This window comes from Herpailurus yagouaroundi, unplaced genomic scaffold (assembly GCF_014898765.1).
Source record: "Herpailurus yagouaroundi ecotype Mexico unplaced genomic scaffold, PumYag 246, whole genome shotgun sequence".
NCBI lineage: Eukaryota > Metazoa > Chordata > Mammalia > Carnivora > Felidae > Herpailurus > Herpailurus yagouaroundi.
Window position 1 is genome coordinate 1,724,063 of NW_024412463.1, and position 27,995 is coordinate 1,752,057.

Below are 27,995 nucleotides of genomic sequence, written 5' to 3' on the forward strand. Positions count from 1 at the left end.
CGCCAGCCCAGGGAACCTACAATTTCACCTCATTTGGAGGTGATGCTTCTAAATTTAGCGGCGTGGGCTCTCAGGGCTGGGTGGCTTTTATGCCTGAGTCCCTCACTTAGGGCTCTTTTATATCCGCTCAAATGCCAGGCAGGGCTTAGTTTGCTTATAGGAGTTTCCAAAATAGTCCCTTTGGTTTAGCACGAAAGGAAATGGTAAAATAGCCCAGGATGAGGAATGTGAGTTTATACCTAAGAGGGATGGGCGACCCGCGGAGGCCGCTCTGGGAACCAGACTACTGTCTGCACCAGATGGAGGGCAACTCCCTCGTTTCACCGGCGAGCACGCCCAGAGTGGTCACGTGACTTGCGCGGATCACCCAGAGGTGAATGGAAGGGCCAGAAGAATCCACGCCCCTCCCCCCTGCCAGCTCCACGGCTGCAGACACCTCCAGGCCTCTGCCCAGGCCGTGTCCTCTCCCTCCCTGGCACGCTCTTCCCCCAGGTCTCCCGGGAGGACCCCTCCCGGCTTGAGATCCCAGCAGAAAGGTCACCGCCTCAGAGGGGGCCTCTCTGGTGCCCCCTGGCGACAGCGGCCTCACTCTTCACCCTGTTTCAAATCCTGCAGAGGACTCACTGCCGTCCCAAATTGTCTTGTCAAGGTGCTTGGCAATTGTGTGGCCCTCACAGGAGTCCCAAGCTCCGTGGGGACAGGGACTTTTTGGTCTTGCTCACAGCCGTATGTCCCAGGGCCTCACCAAGTAGGGGAGCCCGGTAAGTACTGGTCCGTAAGTGATTGCTTGAATAACTGAACGATTGAAGGACATCTCTTCAGACCTGTGTCTAGGGCTCACTTACTTGATATGTTCATTCAACACACACACATATCGAGTGCCTACTGAATGCAGGCACTGCGCATACCGCTGTGAACTAGTCCGGTGGGAGACAGGAATTAGGGTATGAGGCTGGACTGTGATGGGGAACTAGAGGCGTGGGGGGCAGACAAGGATCCTTCACCCAGCCAAAGGGGAGTGCCCGGGGAGACCCCCTGGGGGAAGCGATGTGTTGAAATCTAAAGGAGGGGGAAGAATTGGCAGGGAGCGAGAATGGGATGGAAGAGTGTGCCAGGCGTTGGGAACAGCATGTGCAAAGGCTCAGAGATAGGGTCAACTAGACGAAATGCAATTAGATGAACTTAGTACAGTGTGTGTGGCTAGAGCATCAGGTACCAAAGGGGATCCCTGAGGGGCTGAGTGGGGACCAGGCCTCTATGGGGACGGGGGTTTAAGCTGCATCCAGGGAGAAGTAGGCGGGACAGGCCTCCAGCACCCTCTGGATTTGGTAATGGCGCCCTTGAGTCCGTTCGCTTACTGAATATGCCCCTGCTGCACACCTGACCAGACAATGCTGTGTCTCCATAGACAGTGAATGAGTGCCTGCTGCATGCCAGGCCGTCGAACCCCGCACCTCCGTCCAGGGGCTAGGGGCGGTCACACTGGAGACGCCTCTGTCCCTTTGGCCCAAGGCCCATGTCCCCTGGGCCAGCACTGACTGCCGCCTGGGGGAAGCTCAGATACCCTGTATGGCCTACCCCAGCTCGACCTGGGTTTTTGCCCACCGCACTCCGTCCCTCACCCACCCACCCCTTGCTTCCGCCATGGACAAGACCCAGACGTTTGATGGTCCCTGAGAGGGAAAATCGCACAGCCAAGCCACAGAGGATGGAAGCCACGTTAGCTCTGACACCCGCCAGCTCGGGCTCCCCTGCTCTCTGCGGAGCCCCTGGGGCCCCGCCCCTACCAGATGCTTTCAGATGCTTCTCTGCCCGCCGGGAGGAATCTGCTCACCTCTCCTGAGCCAGGAAATCGTGCCCAGGGGATCTCTGCATGTGATCTGGAACAAGTTCCCTCCTCCCTGAGCCTGTCTCCCTGTCTGTAAAGTGGGAGGGCTGGGCTAGAATTCGGGGTCCCCCAAGCGCAGGCCCACCTGAGCCAGGTGAGGAATGCATAGCAGACACCGTGATGCACCTGGCAGGAGAGTCATTCTTGCCTTAGCCCCCTTTCTCTCCTGGCTCCCCAGCCGTCTGACACTTGTGGGGCGGCGGGGGCCCCCCGTTCAGCCGAGTTCAGAGCTGGCGCCAGGCACACTCTCCGATCGCATCAGGTGTTTTGTTGCCTTTCTTTTAAGGTAAACTTCCGTTTAGAGCAAACCGTCTTGTGTACGATATAGAGTGGTTTTCTTTAAGTGAAAGGATGATGGATTTGAAGGACGCTTGGTTTAAGTAGGGCAGGTAGGAACCCAGCTTCTTGGAAGCCCACGTTTCTGGGTCCCGCCGTGGAAGTGAGACCGGGGGGGGGGGGGGCACACCTAGGTGTGCCCCTGCAGATGGCCTGATGGAGTCAGATGAGCAGACAGCACCGGTTTCTAGTGGAAAAGAAGAGGAAGCAGCATCTTGGGGAGCCCTACCTGTCCCCCCAGAATTCATGGTCCCAGGGCTGCAGGGCAAGTGGAAACTTCCTGGTGGTTCAAGACGAGGCATGGGGGTCGGGACCCGGGATCCAAGAGGGCCCCTTGCCTCAGTTTATCACACAGTCTACAGTCCCCTGTGACCTTCCTGCCCAGGGCAGCCCCGGGAGGTGTCCACGACCCGCCCCAGCTCAGGCCAGGAGGCACAAAAGGACCAGTCGCGTGAGTGGACAGATCGGCTATCTCATCAGGCTTCACGGCACACCTGTGACCATCTCACAGCCGAAAACCCTGCGCGAGGCCACAGACGGCCAAACGGCCAAGTGCGAGGGAGCCCAAAGGGCTCAGCCACACGGAGGAAATTTCCATGGCAGGAATTAGGAATATGGTTTTGAGGAATAATGACACGGGAAGATAGAAGACGTTGAAAGTAAGATGTTGAGGACAACAGACCAAGATGTGAACTATACATGACACGCTCTCCGTTTTATTTCTCCATCAATACCTTACCAGTGTTCTACCGTGGGCACGCATTCCCTCACAATCAGAAAAAAAAGAAAAAAGGTGATCTGAAGAAAACAGAAAGATTGGTCACGTGTCCCTGGTTGCATAGTAATCAAGCTGCCAAGCGGGCTCTGTGTGTCCTCCGACCTAGAGAACGATGCTTTTCAGGATGAAGCTGGGGTCACAAGAGATACTTTTCTCTTAAAAAAGAAAGAAAGAAGGAAAAACAAACTTTTAAAGGTCCACGAATATCATCTACACTCCCAGCTAACGCCAGGGGGCTTTTACGAGGTAAAGATGACTCATGAATCTCTATGAAATATCCAGAGGGTGTTTTGATTTAAATGCCCCCCATCAGTGCTCTGAGCTCGAGGACGTCATCGCGGGGGGTGGAGGAGGTCACCTGGAAGAGACAGCACCCCTTTGGGGACAGGGCCTCCTGGGGCCGCCGTGGGGGCGAGGGAGCGTGGAGCCTGTGGAGCTGGGAGCTCGTGGCTGGAAAGACGGAGCCCCGATGTGGGATAACAGAGATCGGGGGGCAGCCAGACCCCTTCTCCAACAGGTGGGGCCGGAGGGACTGAGCCAGAGGCACCACGGTGCAGAGGGACTCCTCCCGGCAGGTCGGGGTGAGGCCACACCGTGGTCACGGTGCTTGGCCAGGTGCCTCTGTTTGACGCTAAAGAGGGAACCAGGCAATATTGCTAATGAGAACCGGCACTTCGAGAGCACCGGCTTCTGCCACGTTCTGTGCTGAGAACCAGCTCCTTTCATTCCTGGTCCCCGGCAGGTCTGGCCTCGGCTTCGCCCTGAGCGGCACCCCCTTATCACGTGCCGGACGCCGGGCCGAGAGCTGGACACGGCACGTCTCCCCCACAGCACGCCTCTGAGGTGGGCGCTCTTACCACCCCCGTTTTACAGACGGAGAAACTGAGGCTCGTAGAGCTGAGGTGGCCAGAACTAGCAAGTGGCAGCGTCCCATCTTCGACGTCTCGCCTTAAAACACTTGCGTGTGGGCAGTGTGACACAGGTGTGCGTACCCCTCATCCACGTCCTAGGGGTGACCGAGCAACACGTGTGGGACCCCCATCAGAAGCCCTCACTCCAGAGTGGTTACGGGAGGGTCTCAGGCAGAGCTCCACTGACACTTTGGGCCAGAGCATTCTTGGCCGGGGCGGGGGGGGGGGGGGGGGGGGGGGCTGTGTATTTAACCCCTGGACACCAGGAGCACCACGCCCTCCAATGGTGACAACCAAGAGCGCCCGCAGACACTGCCACGTGTCCCCTGGGTGGCAGAATCACCTCCAGTGGGAGCCACTGGGTTAAAGCAGCTCTTCAACTCTTGAGGGTTCATGAATTAGTGTTGCGGGCATTCGGGGTAATTTTCACGTGTGAGAGTAGAGGCGTTGAAGGTGCGATCTTCCGTGGGTGGCAAATACTTCCCCCCTCGCATGAATGGGGGGTAGGAATCTGGGGGGCCCAGCAGCCCAGCATCTTCAGAAGGGGCCCCGGGGCTGCAGCTCCCATTGGGCCTGCCACCCCAGCCCCCGCATGCACGCACCTGCACACTCACGCCAGGATGCGGACAAGGGCCTGGAGCCTCAGAGCGGGGGCTGGAGCTCGGAGAAGAGGTTGGCGGCCCCCTCGGGGTGTTCGCTGTTAACATCAGAGTTCTGAATGACACCTGCCTTCCTCGCAACCCCCGCCCGGCAGCGAACAGAGACCCTAAGGCAACCTACTCATTTTGTCCCAAAGCACCCAACCATTGATGAACACTCACTGGTTTGGGTCCACTTAGCACAGGCAGGACTTGGATTCAAACCCAAGGGCCGCCTCGGTCACCCACTCCGCACTGGATGATCTGCCTGAATTCTCCATGGTCGGGGACACAGACGCTCCCTGCTACCCACCCGCACAGCTGGACATCAGAGCCACCTCCCCTACACCGTCAGGACAGAGAAAGAATGCCATTCCCGACTGCTGTCTCTGCTCACCTCTGCAGTTAGGTTCCCTTCCCAGAGCACCGGGGACTCGTGCACGGGGCCCACGAAAATGGGTGGATTACTTTTAAAATCAGAAGATAAGAAATGAACTTTCAGGGGCGCCTGGGTGGCTCAGTCGGTTAAGTGTCCAACTTTTTGTTTGTTTGTTTGTTTGTTTGTTTGTTTGTTTTTTAGCGTCCAGCTCTTGATTTCGGCTCAGGTCATGATCTCCAGGTTCATGAGATCGAGTCCTGTGTTGGGCTCTGTGCGGGCAGCATGGAGTCTGCTTGCGATTCTCTCTCCCTCTCTCTGTGCCCCTGCCCTTCCTTCTCTCCCTCTGTCTCTCTCTCAAAAGAAGTAAATAAACTTAAAAAAAAACTGCCTTGAAAAAAAAAGAAATGAATGTTTATGTTAAACAGAATGTTTTATATTATAGTGTATATGTGTTACTATTTCTATATTAATAACGTGTGTTTTATCCATCCTGAGGCCAATTCAGTGGTAAATACACTATTTAATATTTCTTATACAGGAAGAGTCCTGCGAAGGCCAAGATGCTGGGGACTCAAGAAAGTCACCACGGGCCCTGCCCTTTGCCCTCTGCTAGCCCTCCTTCAAACCTGTCTGACTCCAGAACAGTCCTGCCATCTCCAGCCCACAGGCTCCTCCCCAGCTCCTTCCCACCCACACCTTTATTCTACAGATGCAGTGAGCCCATCTCTCCTCCCTCCCCCTGCTCTGGTTTACCCTCCACTCTCCCTGCTCCTCCTGCCCAGGCCTTACACTTGACCTCGATATGCTCTTTTGACCCTCACCAAAACGTGATGCCGTGGGTTCCACTTTGTCCTGTTCTGGCCCTTGGGATCTGGAAAGTCAAACCCAGGCAGCCTGGCTTCCAGGTCAGCCTCTTATCCACAGGCCCTAACTGCCAGGTTTCTGGAGTTGTCAGGGGCCTGGCTGATGTCACGGAGTCTCTGGGCCACCACCACCCCCAGTCTCCCACTGAGCACTGTTTAGATTCTCCTCTTCTTATCAACTTGGATCCCTTCCTTCTCCCACCTCACTCTGAGTGTTGTTTTGGGGGGGGGGGGCAAGTGGGCTTTTCACCCTCCTTTCCCTGGGTCCTCACGAGATCGAGTATTTCTATATGCTCATTATCTTTAGAATCTCCTCTTCTCGACTTCTCAGTTCATAATCCTTTATCCAGCTACCTAGCTATTCTTAGTGACTTCTAGTTTTCTCCCAGCCCCTCACGTGCTTTTTAACTTGTTCCTAATGGTGTGTGTGTGTGTGTGTGTGTGACAGAAGCTTCAAATATTTATGTGACCAGATCTGTCAACATTGTCCTTCTATGTTTTAAGAGTTTGGAACTTTCTTTCTCCACCTCTAAGATTAAGTTTCTACTCTCTAGACCACTGAAGTCTAGCTCCCTGGGTGAGAATTTTGTCTCCCTCGCCAGGCTGTAAAGCCCTCAAGAGAATCTCCCTCCTCCATAGAGGCCCTTGGCCAAGAGCTTTCACTGTCTGCTCTGCTTCTCAGAAACACCCTGAATCCGTCCCCTCCTTTGCATCCCCCTCCCCCTGGGCCAAGCCCCCATCACCTCTCTGCCTCCACCTCACCCTCTGCCTCCACCTGAAAGTGTCCGTCAGGTTTCTTACACCCTTCCCCAGGCTTGCAGCTTCTGGATACATCTAACTAAAATCTCACCCCCGGAACTGCGCCCACAAAGCTCTGAAGAGGCACCCGCCTGCAGAGAGGCCTCGTTCAGCAGTGCCTAAGGATGGAACCCAGATCGGGATGGTCAGGAGCTCCCTACGCACTGCCCAGGAAGACAAGAGCACCTGTTGTGCTCCTTTCGCGCCCTAAAAAATTAATCACAACTGGGGCTTGTCCTAGAAAAGGCAGGGGGTAGGTTGGGGGTGGGGTGGGGGAGGACTTTCAAAGCCTTGACACTCACCATCCCTCCTATTTCCACCCATTCCCACCCAGCCTGGAGGGCAGGCGGGACGGGTTGTCATCCCCCCTCTCTGTTTACAACTTGCAGTGCTGCGGCTCAGAGGGGGCAAAGGGTTTTGCCAAACTCACACAGCCGGGGCGGGGTGGGCCGGGGGGAAATACTGGCATTCAAACACATTTTGAGCACTTAAGTGGTGACAGGTGAGGAGCTAGGCTGCACAGGGACCACACGGGAGGACCCTGGGTGGGTGAGGGGCTGTAACTCAGGAGCCCGGTGAGTATGAACATTTCAAGCCCACTCACTGCGGTTGTTCACACGCCTTCTATACCCCACGGTTGCCTGTAACCCCAGCCCCTGCGTCTGGCTGAGATGCATGGCCCAGTGGTGCAGAGTCAGCCTCCTGGATGCCCGAGCTCCCCCGCCGGCAGGTCCCGGGACTTCTGTGCAGGCATGTGGGCTGGTGGACGGAGACTGCTGATGGAGGCTGTTAACAGCACCGGAAATGGTCAAGGGCTCAATGAGAGATGAGCCATCTGGTCATCCCAAGGTAAACTGTTTACAAGAGACAAAGCAAGCCAGCCTGCCGTTTTGGCTTTCCTTTCCCCCCTGGTACCAACTGCAGAGACAGGCTGTCCCAGGCCCCCTGACCCCAGCTCAGTGCCACCCTGGGACAGGGAGGCAGGAAAAGTCAGATGTTTTCACAACTTTTCTTGCCCCGTTCTCAGGACTGAGTGACTTTATGCCAGGTGGTTAACCCGCAGTGTAAGGAGAGTGGATTTCCTCCCAAAGGAACAGGCTTATTTTCTAGAACCCAAAGCCTTCAGTTTCAAGAATCTTCAGCCTTAAATCCATTTCCTGTTGGAAAAAGACCCCTACTGGTCTCCCCAGGTATTGCAGCCCTGCTCTACCAGCCACTAAAAACGCCCACAGAAAAGAGAGGGGCTCCGTTCCCTATGTTCACAGAGAAGCCAGGGGATTCTCAGGCATACAGGATATGTATGTGGCTTAACAGCCTGAAATAAACAGTTTGTGCTGGAATTGTAATCCTGGAGTTTCCAAAAGTGTTGCAAAACCCTCCAGGCAGACTCTGGAGTTTGTGTACTACAAGCTGTTTATATCAATTAATTCCTTTTTTGCCAAACATTCCTACTTGGCCTACTGGGAGATGAGTTTGGTGGGAACGCATCTCCGATTTTGTAATGAAAATCACCAGGGAGAGAGGGCTCATGTTACAGAAGATGTAGCTGGAACAGGTGCTTCCCATAAGGACAAGGATAGTCCTAAGTTTTGAGCTCGTGTAATAAAGAAGGGTGATATCTGGGGACCAGGAGTTGGGGACCCTGCAATAACTCAGGAGATACACATCCACAGATCCACAGGGAGGGTGATGATTATAAGTCTTGAGGTCCAAAAAAAACAAGTTCAAGTTCAGACTTTGCCTCTTTCTGGCTCTGCGACTTAGACAAGTCACTTAACTTCTGAGCCTTGGTTTCCTCATCTATAAAATCATCGACATTACATTACTCCTTTTACATTACTCCTTTTACAGTTTTCTCTTTATTAAAAGGAAAAACCAAACTATAACTTATAGCTTTTTGTTAAGTTTATTTATTTATTTTTTGAGAGGGGATGGGCAGGGGCAGAGAGAGAGAGAGAGAGAGAGAGAGAGAGAGAATCCCAAGCAGGCTCTGTGCTGTCAGTTCAGGGCTCAAACTCACGAACTGCAAGGTCATGCCCTGAGCCTAAATCAATAGTCAGAGGCCTAATTGACTGAGCCACCCAGGCGCCCTGATTTATAGCTTTGTCTACTGCTTTGTGCCACAAGGTTAGAGACCAGAGGAAGTGTATTAGTTTTCTGTGGCTGCTGTAACAAAGGACCATAAAGCAGGTAGCTTAAAACAACAGAAATGTATGGTCTCTTCTGGAAGCTAGAAGTCCAAAATCAAGGTGTCGGCAGGGCCCTGTCCCCTCTAAAGTCTCTAGGAAAGGGTCCTTCTTTGCCTCTCCCAGCTGTTGCTGGTGGTCGTCTGTCCTTGGGCCTTCTTGGCATCTAGCCACACCTCTCCAGTCTCTGCCTCTTGGGTCACGTGACCTCCTCCCAGGGGTCTCTGCCTTCACAAGGCATTTCCCTCTTGTTCTAAGCACACGGTCACTGGACTGGGGCCCACCCTAGTGACCTCATCTTAGCTTGATTACAGCTGCAAAGACCCTATTTCCAAAGAAAGTCACATGCATCGGTACAAGGGGATAAGACTTCAGCAGATCTCTTGGGGCGGGGGGGGGGGGGACACACTTCAACCATAACGGGTAGAAAACACTTTGTTTAATGCAGCAGGCTAAGGGGATTCTAGATGTGTCACGGTGGGCCCCGAGCATTGGTGGGTGGGAGAAAACACAGAAATGTGCTTGTTGGTGACTGACAGCTGGAGAAGGGGAGGGCTTTGGGGGATGGGAGGGAATGAGACGTGAAATTCTCCAGGCAATGAAATTTTGGGATGGGGATTCTGAAATTTACTTCCAAGTGTGCTCCCCCTGGCTTCCCGTTACCCCGAATTCCGTAGACTTTCTCTCCTCCTGATGGCAGGCACCCCTTTTTCCTTCTGAGCACTTAGCTGCTTGTTCATTTATTTACGGGAGGGGAGAGCGCAAGTGGGGGAGGGGCAGAGAGAGGGGGACAGAGGATCTGAAGCGGGCTCTGCACTGACAGGCTGACGACAGCGAGCCTGCTGTGGGGCTCGAACTCATGAACCACGAGATCATGACCTGAGCTGAAGTCAGAGGCTCCACGGACTGAGCCATCCAGGCCCCGTGAGGACTTAGTTTTTGCCCATTTACTGTATTCCAGGCCTGTGCGCACCCCCGGTGACCTTCTGGGAGACCCCCTCGGCTCAAATTCACCAGATTCTTTTCACGGGCTCCCAGCAGCTGTCTCTAGAGTCCGCTCTCCCAGCAGGCTTGTGTCAGCAATAGTTTAGGAAAAACGAAAGAATTGGAGCAGTGTCCAACATGGGGATAAAGGGGGGAAAGACAGCAATTTTGGAAGAGTGGAGGATTTTTAAAAATTAACATGTCAGCACAAAGGTACCTAGAAGAAATGTTAAGACCCTCAAGAATCCTTGGGGGCCGTGAGGGAGAGGGTAGGGGCCAGGGTCCTGGGTTTCTCACTGGGGTCTCGGGCCTTGGTTTAAATATAAAAGGGGGTACCCCACAGGAAGTCTAGAAGATGTGGGCCTCTGGGGGCTGACGCTTGAGGGATCCGAATGCCTGGCGCCCGCTGACACAGGGCAGTGGTGACTGTTACCTGACACATTGTCCCCTGGAGCGCGTGGCCCCTCGCTTTTGGCCAGCGCCTCACAGCCTCGGCCAAACCGCCTCCCCCGCGGGGAGGCTGGGCCCCTGCCAAGCTGGGCCCTTCCTGCACACATGCTGTTTTGATTCTGCGCCCCTCTGGCTTTATTGGTTTTTTCCTGCTAAATGAGGTGAGGTTTGCCCAGCCCAGTGGCAATTCCTGTAAAAGCTGGAGTTTCGATGACCCAATGTGGCGAGTTTACAAGGAAGTACTCCCTGTAGGCTGGGCTGCCTGGAAATGATGCTTCGTCCCTTCCAGGGACAGCAAAGCGGTCTGAGGGTTCTAATGGGAGGCAGGGGTACTATGGGCGCCAAGAGCCCCGGGCTGGGGGTCAGAAATCTGGACGTCAGCCCTTGCTGGGCTAGGTAGGCATTCTCCTCTCTCTGGTGGGTAAAATGGGGATAAAGCACAGACCCCACAGCATTGCTGTTGGGCTCCAACGGGATTACAGATGTAGAATCGGTCTGAGAGCCATGAAGCGCTAACAAATGAAAAGATGTATCGGTATAACTGTAGCTATTGTGATCATCATTATTAGAACCTAAGATCTTCTGCGGCAGGCAGAATATTAAGATGGCCCGCAGTGACCTCTGACCTTGCATAATCCTCCCTCGTTTGAGTGTGGATGGACCCTGTAAATATAATGGGCTCTTGTGTTACCTTCTATGGCGAAAGGGAGGCTATCCTGGGTGGGCCTGACCTTATCAGGTGAGCCCTTAAACAGGACCGGCTCTTCTAGCCGAAAGATGTTTAAAGTAGGGGAGGGATTCGGTGTGAGGGAGAGTCTGCATCACTGGCTTTGAAGACCGGAGGCCGTGGGGCAAGGAATCCTGAGGGCCTCTAGAAGCTGAAGGTGGCCCCGGCTGGCAGCGAATAAGGAAGCGGGGACCTCAGTCCTGTAGCTACATGGGGCCAAATAACGCCCACAAGAGTGATCTTGAAGCGGATTCGTCCCCAGACCCCTCCGGACAAGAACCCAGCCTGACTGGTATCTTGAATCCAGCTTGGCAATGCCCTCCGCAGAGACCCGAGCCCCACCAACTTCTGCCCTCCGGAACCGGGAGCTCCTAAACGGGGATTGGGTTAAACTGCTGGGTTTGTGGCAGCTCGTTCCACGGCGGTAGGAGACCAACAAACTCTGCCGAGGGAAGCCTTAAAATGGAAGGCTCGCCGTGCGCCTAGTGGCTGGAGACGAGGCTCAAATCCTGACCATACCGTTCACCGGCTGTGTGATTTTGGCCACACTATCTCCCTCGCCTCCCAGAACCTCTGTTTCCTCATCTGTAAAACGGGGGTGGAAATTACATGTGCATGAAGCTTCGGAGCAGGGTACGTCATAAGGGCACGTAGGAAATGCTCGAGAAACACGAGCACTGAACGTGTGAATGATTAGAAATGAGCTGAGAGCTAACGACAGCGCACCTGTGGTCTCCAGAGCCCTGTCCCCTACACCAAGGACATGGGAATGAGCCCTGACCCAGTGTCCTGGGAGTTACAGGATTCCCCTGGGGAATCAGGACCCGGAAAGCCAAAACTTTGGAGACAGTAGGTGGTACCGCATGACATCCTCGGGGGGCACAGAGAGCCCTGGTGCAGTTCCCTCCTCGAGACGCCCTCTGCGCTGGCTGTTCCGAGGAGGAGATCTGCCACTCAGCTCCTGTCTCATTCTGGGTAAAGGAAGCCTGGGGCCAAGCCTCCTTCCTTGAAAAGAGGCTGATCCGGGACCCAGGGAGACAGGAAGCTCCAGTCTCCCAGTTCCACCAACCCCACCGCACCCCCAGATTCCCCTAGGCTCTGAACCCCGCAACCCCTCCAACTGCTCCTGCGGCCCGGTCCTCCGAGCAGTCCCCAACCCTGGCCACCGACCCTCACGTCCAGACTCAATCAGCGCACCTGCCTCTCTGTTCCCTCGGACCCGGGAACCAGCAGTGGACGCTTCAAGTTTCTAAGTAAACGCCACTTGGCTTCTTCCCCAGCAAATCGAATCCGCAGTGAGATTCATTCCGCCCCCACGAGGATGGCCGTAACCTAAGCGACGGACAACAGGCGCCAGCGAGGACGTGGACAGATCGGCCCCTTGGACACCGCGGGCGGGGACGTAAGACGTGCGGCCACTCTGAAGACAGCTTGGCTGTCCCTCAAGTGGTTAAGCACCGAGTTACAAGACCGAGCTGAGCAATTCCACTCCCCGACGTGCACCCGAGCGAAACGAAAACATACGTCCGCGCGAGGCCTGCACGCGAATGTTCAAAGCAGCTTTACTCTCGATGGCCCAGGAGCCAAAACTACCCAAATGTTCCTCAGCCGACGAGTGGATAACGAAACGTGGTATATCCATACAACAGGCTAACGTCCAGCCGTACAAAGAAATGAGGCAGCCGTATATGTCGCCCTGTGGATGAGTCTTGAAAACATTACGCTGAATGAAAGAAGCCAGACACAGAAGGCCACGTAATATATGATTCCATTTCTAGGGAATGTCCAGAACAGGCAAAAATCCATAGAGACGGAACATAGATTAGTGGTTGCCAGAGGCTGGGGGCAGACAAGGATGGGAGGGGGTGGCGGCTGCTAATGGGGATGGGGTTTTTTTGCGGGGGCAGCGCACTTTGAAAGCGTGAACTTCATGGTACGTGAGTTCTAGTTCGATTTTCAAAAATAGGCTTAAAAAAGTCTCGACAGGTCATTGCTGGCCGCGCGGCCTTGGGCAGGTGACTTGGCCTGTGCCCCCAAGTTCCCCATCTGTACAATGGGGCCATAACAACAGCACTCCGTCGCGGGTCTGCTGAGATTGCATGAGACAACGCAAGAAAGCAGTGCTCCGTAAAGAGACGTTTTAGCATTCGCGTTAGGATTAGTCACTGGACTAGCACAGATTTGGGGCGGTTTCCGGAGAGTCTGCCTCCTCAAGCAACTCTGCTCCCTTATCCGCTGCCTGGCTGGTTTTCTTCATCCTTCCACCCCCTCGACCTTGGACCTTGGCTTACGGTGCTCCTGCTGTTTCCTGCAATGCCCTGCTGGCCCTTCGCGGGCGGGTCCGAGCGCTGGCCCTCGCCTCGAAGCAGGCCCCCAGCAGCACCTTTTCTGAGCCCCCTTCCCCGATCCACCCTAGCCATGGGAAGCTCCATCCTCTTCCGGAGGCCTTCGGCAGACTGAATCCCACTCAAAAGATTTCATTTCCCGAGCCAGGCTCCAAGCAGCGCGAGGAGAAGGGTTACGTCTTGCTTAGTGTGTCCCAAATTTCATGCATTTACCGCCGTTACGATTTCCCCACACAGCAGTACCGCCTGTGGTACTTATTTATTTATTTCTACTTATTTATTTATTTCAAGCGTATTTAGTTTTGAGAGAGAGAGAGAGCGAGAGAGAGAGAGAGAGCAGGGGAGGGGCGGTCAGGGGGGTGGGGGTGGACAAGGGATCCCAAACAGGCTCTGTGCTGACAGCAGGTAGCCCGATGCGGGGCTCGAACCCATGAACTACAAGATCATGACCTGAGCCGACCTGAGGCGAAGTCAGACGCTTAACCGACTGAGCCCCCCAGGTGCCCCTGAATACTTTTTAAAAAATCAACTCGCTTTTCAAAAACGAAGGCTGTTTTGGAAGGACAATTGAATCACAACTGTAAAAGAAGAGCCTGCATCATTTGCCATCAACAAAAACATAAACAGGAAGTGGGAAATATTCACACCGAACCCAGGGCCATGTTCAAGCGCAGGTAGGCATGTTACCTGCTAAGCCTGTTCTTTCAAAGTGGGGAGATTAGTAGGTCTTAGGGAGGCACGAAGGACGTACAAACAACAAAAAGACTTTCTCTTTGGCCTAATCGGGACTGAAAGATAATTGAAAGGGGACTCACATGATCTGCGAGTCACTGTTACGTGATACGTGCCCCTCCTGAATCATCTTCCCTCCTCTCCTGCAGCTTGGGACTTAAATATCACCTCCCAGTGAGGCCTCTCCCAGCCCCTCATCTAAGTGGGACCAGCCCTGCCCTCCCATTTCCCAATTTCCCATCACTCCTTTATTTTTCTCTTTAGCACTGAACACCAGCAGATATCCTACTCACTGTATTTTCCTTGCCTTCTGTCTGTCACCCCACCTAGAGTGCACGCTCTTAATGGACCAGCACTACCAGGAAAGGACCTGGAACCTAGGAGGCATTCAGTAAATACCCGCTGAACGAGTCAGTTAGTGCATGGATGAACGAATGAATGAACCTTGTACCTCCAGAAGCTTTGTACTGTCTTATACTAAGTTTGTACCAAATCTTAACCCTTGGGAGGTAGCCCAATAAAGCATTGTTGAGCATGCAACTGAGTGAATGAATCACTCCGTCAATCAATGAATTTTTGTCTGGGTTGTAAAGCTCCCAGCTTTTGAGATAACCCAGGCTTCTTCACGTGTATGTGTTTTCAAAGTCCCTGATTCTAAATTCCTCCCACAGACTGTCTCCAAGGACCGAAAGAACGGAGCCTTTGCCAAGAAAAGAGGCTGAATTCTCAGGCCCTCCACTTTAGATCAAATGGTGCTGCTTTACCAGGGAAAGAAAGTTAGGGACCCCAAGGAGCTGTGGGAGCTCGGGAGGAGTGGGGAGAGCATTCTCCAGAGACAAACTCCTTCTTGCCCCCCTGCCCAGCCACCCTGGCACACTGCTGCCTGGGAGAAACCAGCCAGACACGCAGGCACGCTGCAGTTACTAAGTGATGCTAAGTACATCAAGATGGGCATCCTGACGCCAGCCACTCTGAGCGGATCTGGAATGAATCGGGGGGTTGTTACGATCGCCAACTTAAGCCTCTTCTCACAGGAAAAATATTTATTTCACTGAGCTCTGCTTTTTGGAAAGCTGCGCCTGTAACAGTCTGCATCGATCGAGCAGAGTTTTGGCTACTGCTGGCTTTGTCTCTTCTCCTGCGTTGGGCTGTGTGCGTGTGTGCGTGCGCACGCGCGTGTGTCCAATTTAATACACGCTTTTTCTCCCCCCTGGTTTGGGGCAAAAATACACACCAATGTGAGGAGAAAAGTAAGCACTCCCTTCCCCCCCGGGGGCCGATCAGCCTTTACTGCGCACTTTTTTCCAGTGCTTTTCTACTCTTGGAGCCGAGGGCTGGGGTTTGAATCCCAGCTCTGCCCCTTGCTGGCCGCGAGACCTAGAGAGTCATGTTACCACTTGGAACCTCTGTTTCCTCATCTGTCAGATGGAGTAATAGGCCCGCCCCTTTGGGTGGGAGGAGGAGATGAGAGGAAATGTATACAGAGCTTAGCAGAGTTTCCAGCACATAGTAGGTGCTCCATAAATGGTACCTATTTTACGGGAGGAAGATATATAATTTTTGTACGTCATTACACATCCCACTAGACCCCAACCGCACGGAGGAATATTACTTTTTAGCTGTTGCTCACTTGACATTTCATTCTTTAATTTGCATTTCAAAACACTTCCCCCACTATTTTCCTAACGCTAGTTTTATCAGCTACAGGGCTGAATGGTTACTATATGCCAAGCACGCGCTAAGGGCTCTGCAGGCAATATTTTAATCACACTTCTGGTTTGTACCCAGACTTGAACAGATATCTGCACACCCGTGTTCACAGCAACGTTAGTCACAATGGCCGAAAGGTGGAAGCGACCCAAGTGTCCATCACCGGATGAATAGATAAATAAAATGCAGCCTAGCCACACAACGGAATACTGTTCCGCCTTAAAAAGGAGGGGAATTCTACAGGGAAGGCTACAACGTGAAGGAACCTTGGGGACATTGTGCAAAATGAAGTAGGCCGGTCATAAAAGAGCGATTATTGTACGATTCCTCCTAGATGACGTCCTGAGAGCAAAGTCACGGAGACAGAAAGTAGGGTGGGCCTGGGGAAGGGGGATTGAGGAGTTAGCATTTAATGGGGACGGAGTTTCAGCTGAGGAAGATGAAAAAGTTCTGGAGCGGATGGTGGTGATTGTTGTTCAGCAACGTGAATGTTCCTAACGCCACAGAGCTGCACACCTAAAAATGGGTAATGTGAAACATTAAAAAAAAAATTATAGGGGCGCCTGGGTGGTGCAGTCGGTTAAGCGTCCGACTTCAGCCAGGTCACGATCTCACGGTCTGTGAGTTCGAGCCCCGCGTCAGACTCTGGGCTGATGGCTCAGAGCCTGGAGCCTGCTTCGGATTCTGTGTCTCCCTCTCTCTGACCCTCCACCACTTGCACTCTCTCTGTCTCTCTCTCTCTCTCTCAAAAATTAATAAACTTTTTAAAAAATTATTAAAATGGGTAATGTGGTACATTCTATGTTATGTATATTTCACCACCACCACAACAAAAAATCTTAATCTTCCTAGCATTTTGTAAGGTAGATTTTTTTTAAAATTTCTTTTTAACCTTTATTTATTTTTGAGACAGAGAGAGACAGAGCATGAACGGGGGAGGGGCAGAGAGAGAGGGAAGCAGGCTCCAGGCTCTGAGCTGTCAGCACAGAGCCCGACGCGGGGCTCAAACCCACGGACCGCGAGATCATGACCTGAGCCGAAGTCGGACGCTTGACCGACGGAGCCACCCAGGCGCCCCAAGGTAGATGTTTTTATTACCCACTGCCACCCTCATTCTTTACAAGATAATGAAACTGAAGCTCAGAGAGGTTGAATACTTTTCCCAGAGTCACACAGCTCTGAGAAGTAGAGACAGGCCTAGATCCCAGGTCTTACTCTTCAAGCCTGTGATGCCACAAGCACTCTGTGGACACAGGAGTCAGAGGGAAAAGCAACCCAACTCAAGGGGGCAGGCGGAATTAGCAGTGCCAGGCTGGCCCTCAAAGTTCAGAGTTCAGTTCTAAATTTATCCTCTGACCTTCTTGTGGGTTCTAAATTTGGCCAAACAAGTTCTTCCAGCCTAATCGATGACGTAAGTGCAGGTGCGGAAGATCAAACCTCCTTCCTGGTATGAAAGTAATAAAATAATGCAGATTTGTTTGGAAAAGCCACCCCCCCCCCGACCTGTCAGCAGCCATTTGGGTGACCCTGGACCCACTGGCAGTGCAGATACGTAGCAGAGCCCAAGTCTGCGTTTCTCCTCCTAAATGAACAAGAAACAGAGCCTCAGGAAATAGCTAGACAAGAAAATTCTAACCAGAACCAAACTTAAAATTTTCCTGAAGTTACGAATTAAGAACAAAACAAGACTCTTCGGATAGTCTCCGGTCAAGGGGGGGCATTGCCAGGGCTGAGCCCCCACTTCTCCAGGAGGTATTGGGAGGGCTTCTCAGACATCTTGCCTCTACTGAAGTGGAACAGACATGTGACCCTTGTGGTCCGGCCACCGATATCTGAACACGCCTCGGACCCTCGACACTTGAGCTGAAAGGTCATGGATATTGGGGGTCGGGGTAACCATTCTGGGGGGCATATGCACACAGATGTATATAGAAAAGGGGTTGGTGCTGGGGCACTCTGGATCCCAGTGTAAGTATTGAGTGGCTGGATCAAACTTTATCTGAAACCCACCCTACCACTGACTTTTCCATTACACAAGCCGACAAAATCTTTCTTCAAATTACTCTTGTTAGGTTGTCTGGGGTTTTTCCTTTTTTTTTTTTTTTTTTTTTCTTTTATGATCAAAAGGAACATCTCTATAACTTTCCCATGTGTCCCATTTTTACCTGAAATTGTTAGACGTATGACACGGAACCACACCAAAGCAGGCAGAAACCCTTTGGCAGAGTTTAGGATTCCAAGCAGTGTCCCTGCATGTCCCAAGTAACAAGTTCCCCTCTTCTGGTCTGAAGCACTTGGAGGAGGGAGAAGAAGGTTAGGACTTTGTTGCAGGGACATGCTGTCCCCGAACTTCTCCGCCTCCGAACTGCTGTTATCAGAATCTCTCCGAAGGTCCTGGACAAAGGGTGAAGCCAGGAACTCCTGAGGCTAAGGGCAGTTCCGGGGCCTGAGAGAGAAGGGCCAGGCTGCGGCTGGGGCAGAAATATGTCTTCTGTTTCCCTTGGGCCCCCACAGCACAGCTGTTGTCCGCAGTGAGGTTAGCCAACAACAGGGACAAGTAACATCCACTGGACAGGCAGTGCCTCAGGGTGCAAGGCACTACTGGGGATAAACTGAGTCTCACCGAGGCAAAAGGGCTTAGCAGTGAGTGGTGGCCCCGGAACCTGGGCCTGGGTCTCATGGCTCCAAGTGGGGCACCTTTTCCAACTCACTGCAGTGAAGCTTGGCGACCGCGGGCTTTCGCTGCGGCCACATCTGCCCTCGCACTTCCCTTCCAGCTGGTTCCGCCATCAGCAGCCCCTCCAGAGCCTCTCTCAGGGGCTCCAGGGAGCTGACTGCTGATGAGGAAAAGGATTGGCCACAAACCTGACTCTCCTTCCAGCCTCTGCCAGACCCACCGGAGGCGTGGGTGCGTCCAGCCCACCTGGAAGCCTCTGCTTTTGTCGTCAGACAGGGCTGTCTTGATGAGGACCAGACCCCCTGAAGAAGGGAAAAGCCAGAGAAATTAAAAGTAGGTCTCCAAGAGGAAATAAGCAATAAAAATTGGCCACATCTGTGAAACTGGGTGCTTCTCAAGGGCCAGACGCTGGACCTGGGTCTAAGCCCGGGGAGTGGACGTCACAGGTGCTGCCATAATCACGGTGGTCCTACACCTGCGGGAACCGTCAGAGGCCTCTGGGCACAGCCCCCTTGGGTGGTTCTCCGTCCAGGGGGTCCAGCCAGGACCCTCCTCTCAGATGCCCCACCGCCTCCACCATCCGGTTCCTAGCACTTCCCGCAGGCTCCCGGAGGAGTCAGCTGCACGGGAATCCGGGATGGATTTGAGTCCTGGCCCCGCAGCTCACCGGCTGTGTGACTTGGGGGAAATCCGTTCTTGCTGAGCCTCAGTTTTCTCACCTGGACCTTGGGGAGGGGTGGGGGGCCTTGTTGTAGACCAGAAGTTTCCACCTGTCTGCGGGCCGGGGGCTCAACCGAGGGAGCCATGACAGGCATTGATGTATGCCACTCAGCCTCCAGCGTGACATTGTCCCAAGTGCACACCCTGTCCTCTCTGGGAATGATCCGAGGGCAGGAAGCCCACGTGCTTCTCGGTTCCCACCCATGCTCGTCTCCAGACAGCGCTCGGCAAGAGAGGTCAGCGGCTAAGCTCTCTGGCTCTCCTCTGACCTCGAGTCTCTTTGTTTGCCTTGTGCAGCAGCAGTCGAGAGTGGAAATCTCCACTCAGGGACGGGCCTCCTCTCTGTGCTAGAATCAGGAGAACGCCACAGGAAAGGAGGCTGCCCAAGGGTCGGGAGGTCCGGTCACTGAGTTCCTACATGACACTGGCCAACCCTCAGCGCTTCCGTTTCCTTATCTCCATCGGCCGAGAACAGAAATTGCAGGTAAGTCTCGGCTCACGTTAGAGAAATTGAACGGTGGGAGGCGCTCCATAAACACCCCCTCAACACCCACTGGCGGAGGAGACAGGTTGCTTCTGGTGGAGCCTCGGGGTGGATTCTGAGGCTGTGTTTGGGCTCACTGAGTGCTGGTCGATTAGCTACGTCTTCCAAGACCCGAAGGACGGAAAGGAGGGTGTATTTGGTGCCACGTAGTCGGCACCCCAAGCTAGGGGCTCTGTAAGGTTCCTCAAAGCCCGAAATGGTTCAGAGTCTTAAGATCTCATTGGATCACGCAAAACTTCAGGAGAGCTCTCCGCTGATGTGGCCTTTCTCCTAACAGCACCACACTTCTCAGTGCCCATCACCGAGGCCCGTCCAGATCGCCACTTCCTTAGAGCCACGATGATGGATTCCACCAAGGAAATTTCCACTGAACTGGGTCACTGAAAATCAGCCCCACGACCCCCTACTCCCACCCACCCCGATGGATCCAGCAACACCTGATGCTAAACCTAATTCTAGATTTTTAAGTTACATGAGCTAACGCATTCTCTTTTTTGCTTCCGCAGTATGAATCGGGGCTTTGTCATTCGTAACTCAAAGGGTCCTAATGCACAGATTCTTTCCTTTTCCCAAAATGAGGACCAAAAAAGGGTTTGGCTAGTATGAGAGTGAGGACGTTTGGGGCTTTGCTTTTGTTTTCGTTTGAGCCACCCAAACAAGAGGCCTAGAATGCCGAGAAAGGACACCAGCTTCTTCAAATGCAGAAGACTGGGAGACACCTGCTGAGGGGTCTTTGTGATAAGATAGCCTCAGCTTTGGACAAGTAGAGTCGAAAAGGGGGCGAGTTGTCTGGAATGTCTTTTTATTCGCCTCAAAATGTAGTTTTCGTGAATGCTTTTTCCTTAGTTTCTTAGGGCATGGAATCCAGCTTGGTTGAATTTTGTTTAAACACATTGGCATAAATCATAAATACCCTTGGGAAAGAACATTAACCAGCAACCAGCAACATTAACATCCCTCCACCCCCACCCGTCTCCTCCAGTTAAATGGACTGGAACCTCTCCACCTTGTCCCCAAAGGAAACTTCCCTGCCTGTCCTAGAACATTTCAGAATTGGGCTCCTGCTGTAAGTTTTAACATAGCCTCACCACAGCTCAGCCTCCTGGCCGGGGCCCCTCCACAGTGAGAGGAAGGCAGGGACCTTGGCATGGGAACTAACAGCTCTGGGCATTTCCGGAGTCTGGCTCATGAAGTTTTTTCCTGGGGCAAATTCTTCCCTTCCCTTCCCGCCTCCCCATTCAGGAACCTCGGCGGTGGGAACAGAGCAAAGGCTTTGGTACCGAACAGATCCGGGGACAAAACCTAGTCTGTCACATTCTTGCTGTGTCATCATGGACAAGTTGCTTAACCTCTCTGAGCCTCAACTTTCTGCAAAACGGGGATGATAATACCACCCGCTATGGAGGGCTGTTTCGGAGAATTCAACATTCTAACGCTTGCACAGCCTGACATAGTCAATGTCAACGGGAGCACTTGTATTAGTAGTCGTGGCATTCTCACGATTTTTGTTCCTCTGCGTGGATGCACATCTTCCTGTGGGTTCCGCTGGGTTCAAATCCCAGCTCTGCCGTATGAGAGCTCCGTGACCAGGAACAAGATTGGCTTAGGGCAGAAATGAAGAAGGATGGAGGGGAGAGAGAGACACAGAGAGACGGAGACTGATGGCAAGCAACTTCCGCAGCATTCGGCCACCCCGGTTTGAGACTCTCCATTTTCCGCCTGGCCACCCTTGGAGGTCTATCTGCCCGATTCTTTCAAAAGCGAGGGATTGATCTTTGTTCCCCAGGAGGCATCTGAGGTCCCGGAGTCTACAGACAGGGACTGAGATGTGACAGAGGCTCTGACCACCGACTCCATGGTACTTTGTTACACGGCACCCGAACAGACTAAGACAATTGTCACTCACTGCTCTGAATGCTTCTCCTTCGGCACATTTGCCACAAGTGTGACGACTTAAGTGTGTGATAGTTTCTATAACAGGTAACAGTTTGAGAAATGGGACCATGCTTTCCTCTTTGCCTCTTTGGGTAAACAGTCCTTCCCCTTGGTCCTCAGCTATCCATCTGCCTGGGGAAGATGTTCATCCATACAGAGGACAAAAAGCAGGATCGTGGCGATATTCAGCTCCTTACAAATCAAAACACATTTTGCCACAAGACAGTAGACTTAAAGGCCACCACAGTGAGAAAACATTTATTGAATGTCCTTTAGGTACCAACTAGCATAGCAAAGGCACAGTACTTTCCCAGACTGTCAAGAGAACAGAGGTCTCCCTTTACCTATGCCCCCAGGCTTGCTCCCTACGCAGCAGGAGCACACGCAGGGATGAAGGACTTCATCTCAGCTTCATTCTCAGCTTCAGCCCAGCGAGTGCAGAGGCACGTAGGAGGGTGGTGGCACAGGGTATGGACACAGGGGCTATTGGGGCTCAAACCCCAGTTCCGCCATCCAAGAGCTCTGTGACCAGGAACAAATTATTTCACTTCTCCGTGCCTCAGTCTCCTCATCTATAAAATGGGACACGTCGCTTCTCGGCCTTTTGGCTAAGATCACGTGTATAAAACAGGACACAGGCTACTTCCTCACAGTGTTGCTAGGCATATCTAATGAGTTACTGCTTGGTATAGACTCTAATATATAATGACTCTAAGTGTCAGCTACTTCTTTATTATTTATTTACTTATTATATTTCTTTGTTTAATGTCAGTAGAGCCAGCCCCAAAGGCAGAGCTTTGCACTGATCCTCTGGGGGCTGGAGGAGGAAGTCGCGGGGAGGCCACTGTCCACCAGTTTAATTTGGGAGATCATGAAAACGCTACAAGTTGCAAGGAGGCTACACGAGTCCTCCCGTGGCCGGGATGGGACTCGGGATGTTCCTTTTCATGGGGGAGACGCTTTGTTAGGGTCGTGGGCAGCCCCGCAGGGTCCAGATGCGGTGGAGGCGAGGGCTCTGAGCCAGGGAAGGGACAAGTCGGCCAGGCAGGGCTCGGGGCGTAGACCGTGCGTTCGAGGCCGGCAGTGATCCCCGGCAACAGACGTGCCTGGAGACCTCGCCGCCCCACCTCCGCCTAAGAGCCTCGGGGACTCTCCTGGGACTCCAGACCCCGTGCCACCTTAGGGGGGCTGAGGACGGAGAAGGAAATCTGAGAGCGAGCATGACCTAAAGACCTAAAGCAGTGGATCAGATTCAATTGACCAGATTAGACTAAGTCTAGCGTTCTTCCTCATTGCCCCGGGACTGGGGTCTGTGAGAAATCTCAGCTCAGTTACAGGATACAAAGAAAGGACACTTTTTTCTGCAGAGGCACGTGATAGCGTGGCCTAAGATGCAGCCTCAACGTCAGTCCCCCAGGATGCCGCTCCTGGGGGCGGAACCACACCTGTCGGAACGGTGGGAGGCGTTCCGTAAACACCCCCTCGATCAGTGAGGGTGCCATTCAATGCTGACTCTGACCGGCGACCAACAGGTGGCCCGTGTCTGGGAGTGGGGGAGGCGGAACTCTTTTCTCGCTTCCTTGGGGGAAGGGGGTAGAGGGGGTCCCGCCGCCTGGCCTTCGCCCTCCTCTTCAGCGCGAGCGGGCCCACTGACTTGTCTCTAAGGAGGGAAAGTGACAAAAGTGACGCGACGCCACCTCCACCACTGGGGACTCAACCCTGCCCACGTGGGCGCACACACACGTGCACAGCCCTAAGCACGCCCACGTGCGCAGCCCTAAGCACGCCCACGTGCGCCCGCACGCCCACGCGCACGCGCACCTGCACCCGCACGCACGCCCACGGGCAGGCGCACGCACGCGCCCTCCTGGCCGGCTCGCTGCGCTGGAGACGCGGGGAGCGGAGGGCCACGCGCCCGAGAAGAAGTGAGTCCCGCCCGCACCGCCGAGCGAACTGGGAGGCGGATCCTGCCCCTGAACCTTGAGACGCCCGGAGCCCCGCCGACACCTCGACGCGCCTGTGACGAAGCCTGAAGCCGAGGATCCGGCCGCTGCGCCTGCACCCCGACCCGCAGAAACTTGTGAGATCGTAGACGCGTATTGTTTTAAGCCGCTAAGCTGTGGGGACATGTGTTACTCAAGGTAGATAACTGATCCAGCCCCTCATTAGCTCTGTGCCCCTGAACCAGCTACTTAACCTTATGTGTGTTCCTTGATCCGAAAAGGGGCATCGTAACTGCACCCCCACCTTACAGGTTCATTGTAAGGACCAAGAGAATGAATGAATGAATGAATGAATGAACGAGACACCTGGCTGGAGCAGTGAGTTTACACAATCAGGAAATGAAGCCCGAGGGGTAGGACAGAATGCAGCTGTAAAGAGCCCCCCCCCCCCCCCCCGGCCGCGGCCCCAAGGCCGCGTGCCCCGCGGGGCCCCCCACAAGGGCCCGCACCCAAGTGAAGCCCCACCCCCGCCCTCACTTTGTCCCAGCGGGTTTCTCCTGGGGCTGGAAAGGACCAGTGCTCAGGGGTGCCTGTGGCCAGGGCGCCCAGCATCCTTCGCCCTCCACCCAGCCATCCCTACCCTGGGCTCTGCCATCCCTTCTTCGGGGATTAGGTTCTCCTTGGGGCTGCTGTTGCCCAAAAGCTGGCCAGGCTCGGCGCCGTGGAGACAAACAAGCCACAGCATCTGATAGCTCTAGAAACTGACCCCCGTGGGAGAGCCGCAGCCAGCTGGCATGAGTCCCAGGAGCTGGCCACGGCTCCTGGGCATCGGTCCTGGGGGTGACAGGGGCTTTAGCCTTCCCATGGCAACGGATGCCTGACTCCAAGTCAGAACAGACTTTAGACTTGGATACATGTCACAGGGCCTGGGAGTCTTAACAAATCTCATGTCCAGCCCTCCCTGTCCCAGGTCTGTGTCACCTCCAGACCTGAGCCGGACCCGTCATGGTGCCCACCTCTGAACCCCAGTTTTGAGTGCCCAGAGATGTGTACGTCTGTTCCCCATCTCATCTGGGGTTGGAGCCACTTGGGCAGAAGGGGCACAGAGGCCACAAGGCCATTGTCTGTCCTGCTCTCGCTCCTGAGCTGGGGATGCGAATCAGACCCTTGGTGTTCACAGGCATGGAGACTGGTTGCCAGCCCGTGGTAGTGGCTTGTGGTGACCCATTCCTCCTCCTGGGTCCTCCCCACTCAAGCCGATCCCACTTCTTAGATTCTGGGCACGTGGCTCTGGCCAAGCTGGGTGGCAGCGAACATGGGCCCTGGTCTCCCAGTGAGGGGCAGGTATTAGCAGGAAGCTCCTGCACAGCGTGCGTGAGCAAGTTAGGAGCCTGGCCCTGACCCACAGCCAGAAGGCACAGGGCTCCTTCCTTCTCGTCCTGATTTTGCGTCTTCCCTACCAATGCCATACTATACATCACAACGATTGGCAGAGGAGAATTTGCTCTGTGCCATTAGCTCCAGAAATCCCCATAAGCCCCCAAGGTAGGTTCTGCTATAATCCGTGTTACAGAGGGGCTGTCTCAGGCCTAGCTGGTCAGTGGGAGAGGCAGGATTTGAACCCAGGCAGTCTGGCTTTGGGACAGTGCTCTCTGTGATGTGGCTGGCTCCTACAGGCTTGCCAGCCACTCTCTCAGCTGCTAACACCCTCCCCCGCCCTCCACCCCCCCACCCCCACCCCTGCAAAGTTCTGCAGGCTGGCTTTGTTCTTGGATAGCCCCTGATCTGCCCAGGGGCCTCCAACTTTCTTGCTGGCTAAGAGAAGGCTCCTGGCTCTTCCTGCTGACAGAGTGGCTATTTCCCAGTCCCAAAGCCCCAGTTGTTGGAAATTACAATCCTTCCTCGTGGCTCCCAGCTCATGGCTTCGAGGGGCTCCTGATTGCACCCGTCTCCCATTAGCCAAAGCAAATTATTTCTGCGGCCGTGACACAGGCGTGTTAAAAGGTAAACTGTCATACATCATCTGGCGGTGTACTCGTTCGTCTCTGGCAGGCCCCATTCCAGCCCTGCCAGGACCCCATGCTCCCCTTGCTGTCAAAGAAACAGCTTCATCCTGCCTGCAAAGGCCTTCGCCAGGCCTGGCCCAGCCCGGCCCAGCCCAAGAAGTCGGGGGTTGAGGACCTGACAGAGTGAATCACTTTGTGAGCATTTAACAGCATTGTCCCGATGACGAATAAATCACACCTTAATGGACCATTTTCCAATCTGTAACCCCAAGTCAGGACTCCTAAAATGTTACCAGATGTCAAGGATGAAATGGATGCCTCCGGCACGCTCCTGCACGCGTGGGGGTCGCATGCCTCCTACCTGCTTCCTACCCGCAGGAGAGACGGGCACTAGCGATGTGAGGCAGAACGCAACTTCACGTTTGCCGCCGTGAAGACGTGAGCCAACCCCCCCCCACCCCCACCCCCACCCGCCTTTTATAGCCTCTTTGTGGGAGATGTGTCTGGAGAGAGTGGAGAGAGGTGTGGGCCAGGAGACAGCATAGCTCAGATGGCTGGGATTCTGGGAGAGAGAGTACAGTGACTCGAAGCCCTTGGAATGGGGTTGGAGGGTCTCAGAACCTTGCCAGCTTTGGAGTCAGAAAGAAAAGGTTTGCTCCCAGATTTGCTATTTAGCAGCTGTGTGACCTTGAGCAAGGCAGTTCATCTCTCTGGCCTCAAACAGGGATAATCCTAGAACTCGCTTCACAAGGTTGTAGAGACGGGCTAAATGGGGGAAGGAATGAAAAAGGCACAGAAAAGTGCTCAGCACCTCGTATGTGCTGCACAAACTGTGTGGTAAGAGACGTGTTAGTAATAGCTAATGTTTACTAGGAGCACTGTCCCCCCAAAAATCCATGTCTACCCAGAGACCTGGAGTGTGACCTTACTTGGGAGTCGAGTTTTACCGATGTGGTTAGTTAAAAGACGAGGTCATACTGGACGGAGGTGGCCCCGAATCCAATGATTGGCGTCCTTAGGAGGGGAAGAAGGCCACGTGAAGCCGGTGGATCGATGCTTATTCATTTGTTGACCCGTCCGGGGCAAGTCCAACAGCAGCCGAGGCCGGCACCCGGGACCAGCATCTTCTGGCCTGTTGGACACCCTCAAACAACCCCGAAGGTCACCCCTGGATTTCTGCCATCTGGATTTGCTGCCATTGCTGCTGCTAGGTCGGGGGGTAAGGTAGAGCGGGGCAAGATGCAGGCCAGGTCCCAACAGCAAAGATCCCCTGCGCTGGGTCAGGAGTGTTTTTCCACCAGGAAACAAGAACAGTTCGTGTGAGTTTGTTCACCCTTTGTCCCAGGATACAAAAATGTGAGAAATGCACAAGGGCTCTGGCCACAGAGGGACACTGCATCTCGCCCCCGAGATCCATTTCCTGCACAGGGCTGAGGGTCAGGGCAAAGACCCCTGCAGGGAGAGTCAGGACGAGTACCGCCCTGCTGCGCGCTTGCCGTGGGGAGCCAGAGAGGCTCCCCTTTCTCTGGGCCCTGCTTTTCTTATCTGTAAAATGGGGGTGGTGATGCCTGATGCCTGGTCCCTGAGCTCACAGAGTTAAGCTCTAGCACATGTCATCACTGCAGGTAAGGTCCTCTTGGGCTCTTTTCCTCTTGTTCTCCCAAAGAGGTCAACCGCATGACACATGAGTCCCTCTCTCAGTGCCTCCCCCAGCCCCCACTTTATAACAAGCCGCCTTGACCCTGGCAGTCAGTCCGTCTGTATCCACTAAGCACCAACTGCATGCACGATGCCGTGCCCGTCTCTGGGAGGATATTTACAGTTGTCAACACTGTTGATTAACAGTGTCAGCAGTGGTCACTGTTTATTGAGCATTTGCTAGATCCAAAGCCTTGCGTGCTTTGCCTCTCTTAATCCTCGCAGCACATCTGTAAGACAGTGTCATCAGAACCCCGGTTTTTGAGAGAAAACTCCGCTCGGAGGGAATACGACTTGCCCAAGTCCACACGGTTAGTCTGGACTCCCTTTCTACCCTGCTTCCAAATGAGTCATTACTGCCTGCAGGCGCCCACAGCCCAGTGCAGTGATGAGACCCACCCATAATGAGACATTCCTAACACAAGCTTGTACTTCTCATGTCTGACATAGTGTCAGACACTTCATAGTGTTACGTCACTAAGACCTCCCAAGACCTTCCTGAGAAGTTGTTACCGTTATTATTATTATTCTCCTGCTTAAACAGATGAGGACACACAAGTCCAGGGGGTTGTGTGGGTGGGAGTGCTAGAAAGTTAGGACCAAACCCGGCCTCTTCCGCAGCTCAGATTCTCAGTCACTGCTCATTTTTGCCTCCCTCAAGGGAGCTGGATACCGTTGGTGCTCAGTCAGTACAGAGACAGACAAGGGTGTTGGAGTCCAGATCCCGGCAGGCTTCCTGGAGGAAGA

The 27,995-nt window shown here is 53.9% G+C and overlaps 1 protein-coding gene and 1 long non-coding RNA gene across 4 annotated transcripts in view; one reads left to right on the forward strand and one right to left on the reverse strand.

Annotated features, from left to right (window-relative positions):
* Positions 1–27,995, reverse strand: part of RIPOR3 (RIPOR family member 3) — a 74,093-nt gene that overhangs the window by 36,331 nt on the left and 9,767 nt on the right. The gene's annotated exons all lie outside the window — the stretch shown is intronic.
* LOC121019868 (uncharacterized) lies at positions 12,111–14,820 on the forward strand. The gene is made up of 3 exons (XR_005785799.1): positions 12,111–12,871; positions 14,346–14,429; positions 14,687–14,820. It is a non-coding gene; the product is annotated as an uncharacterized LOC121019868 (long non-coding RNA).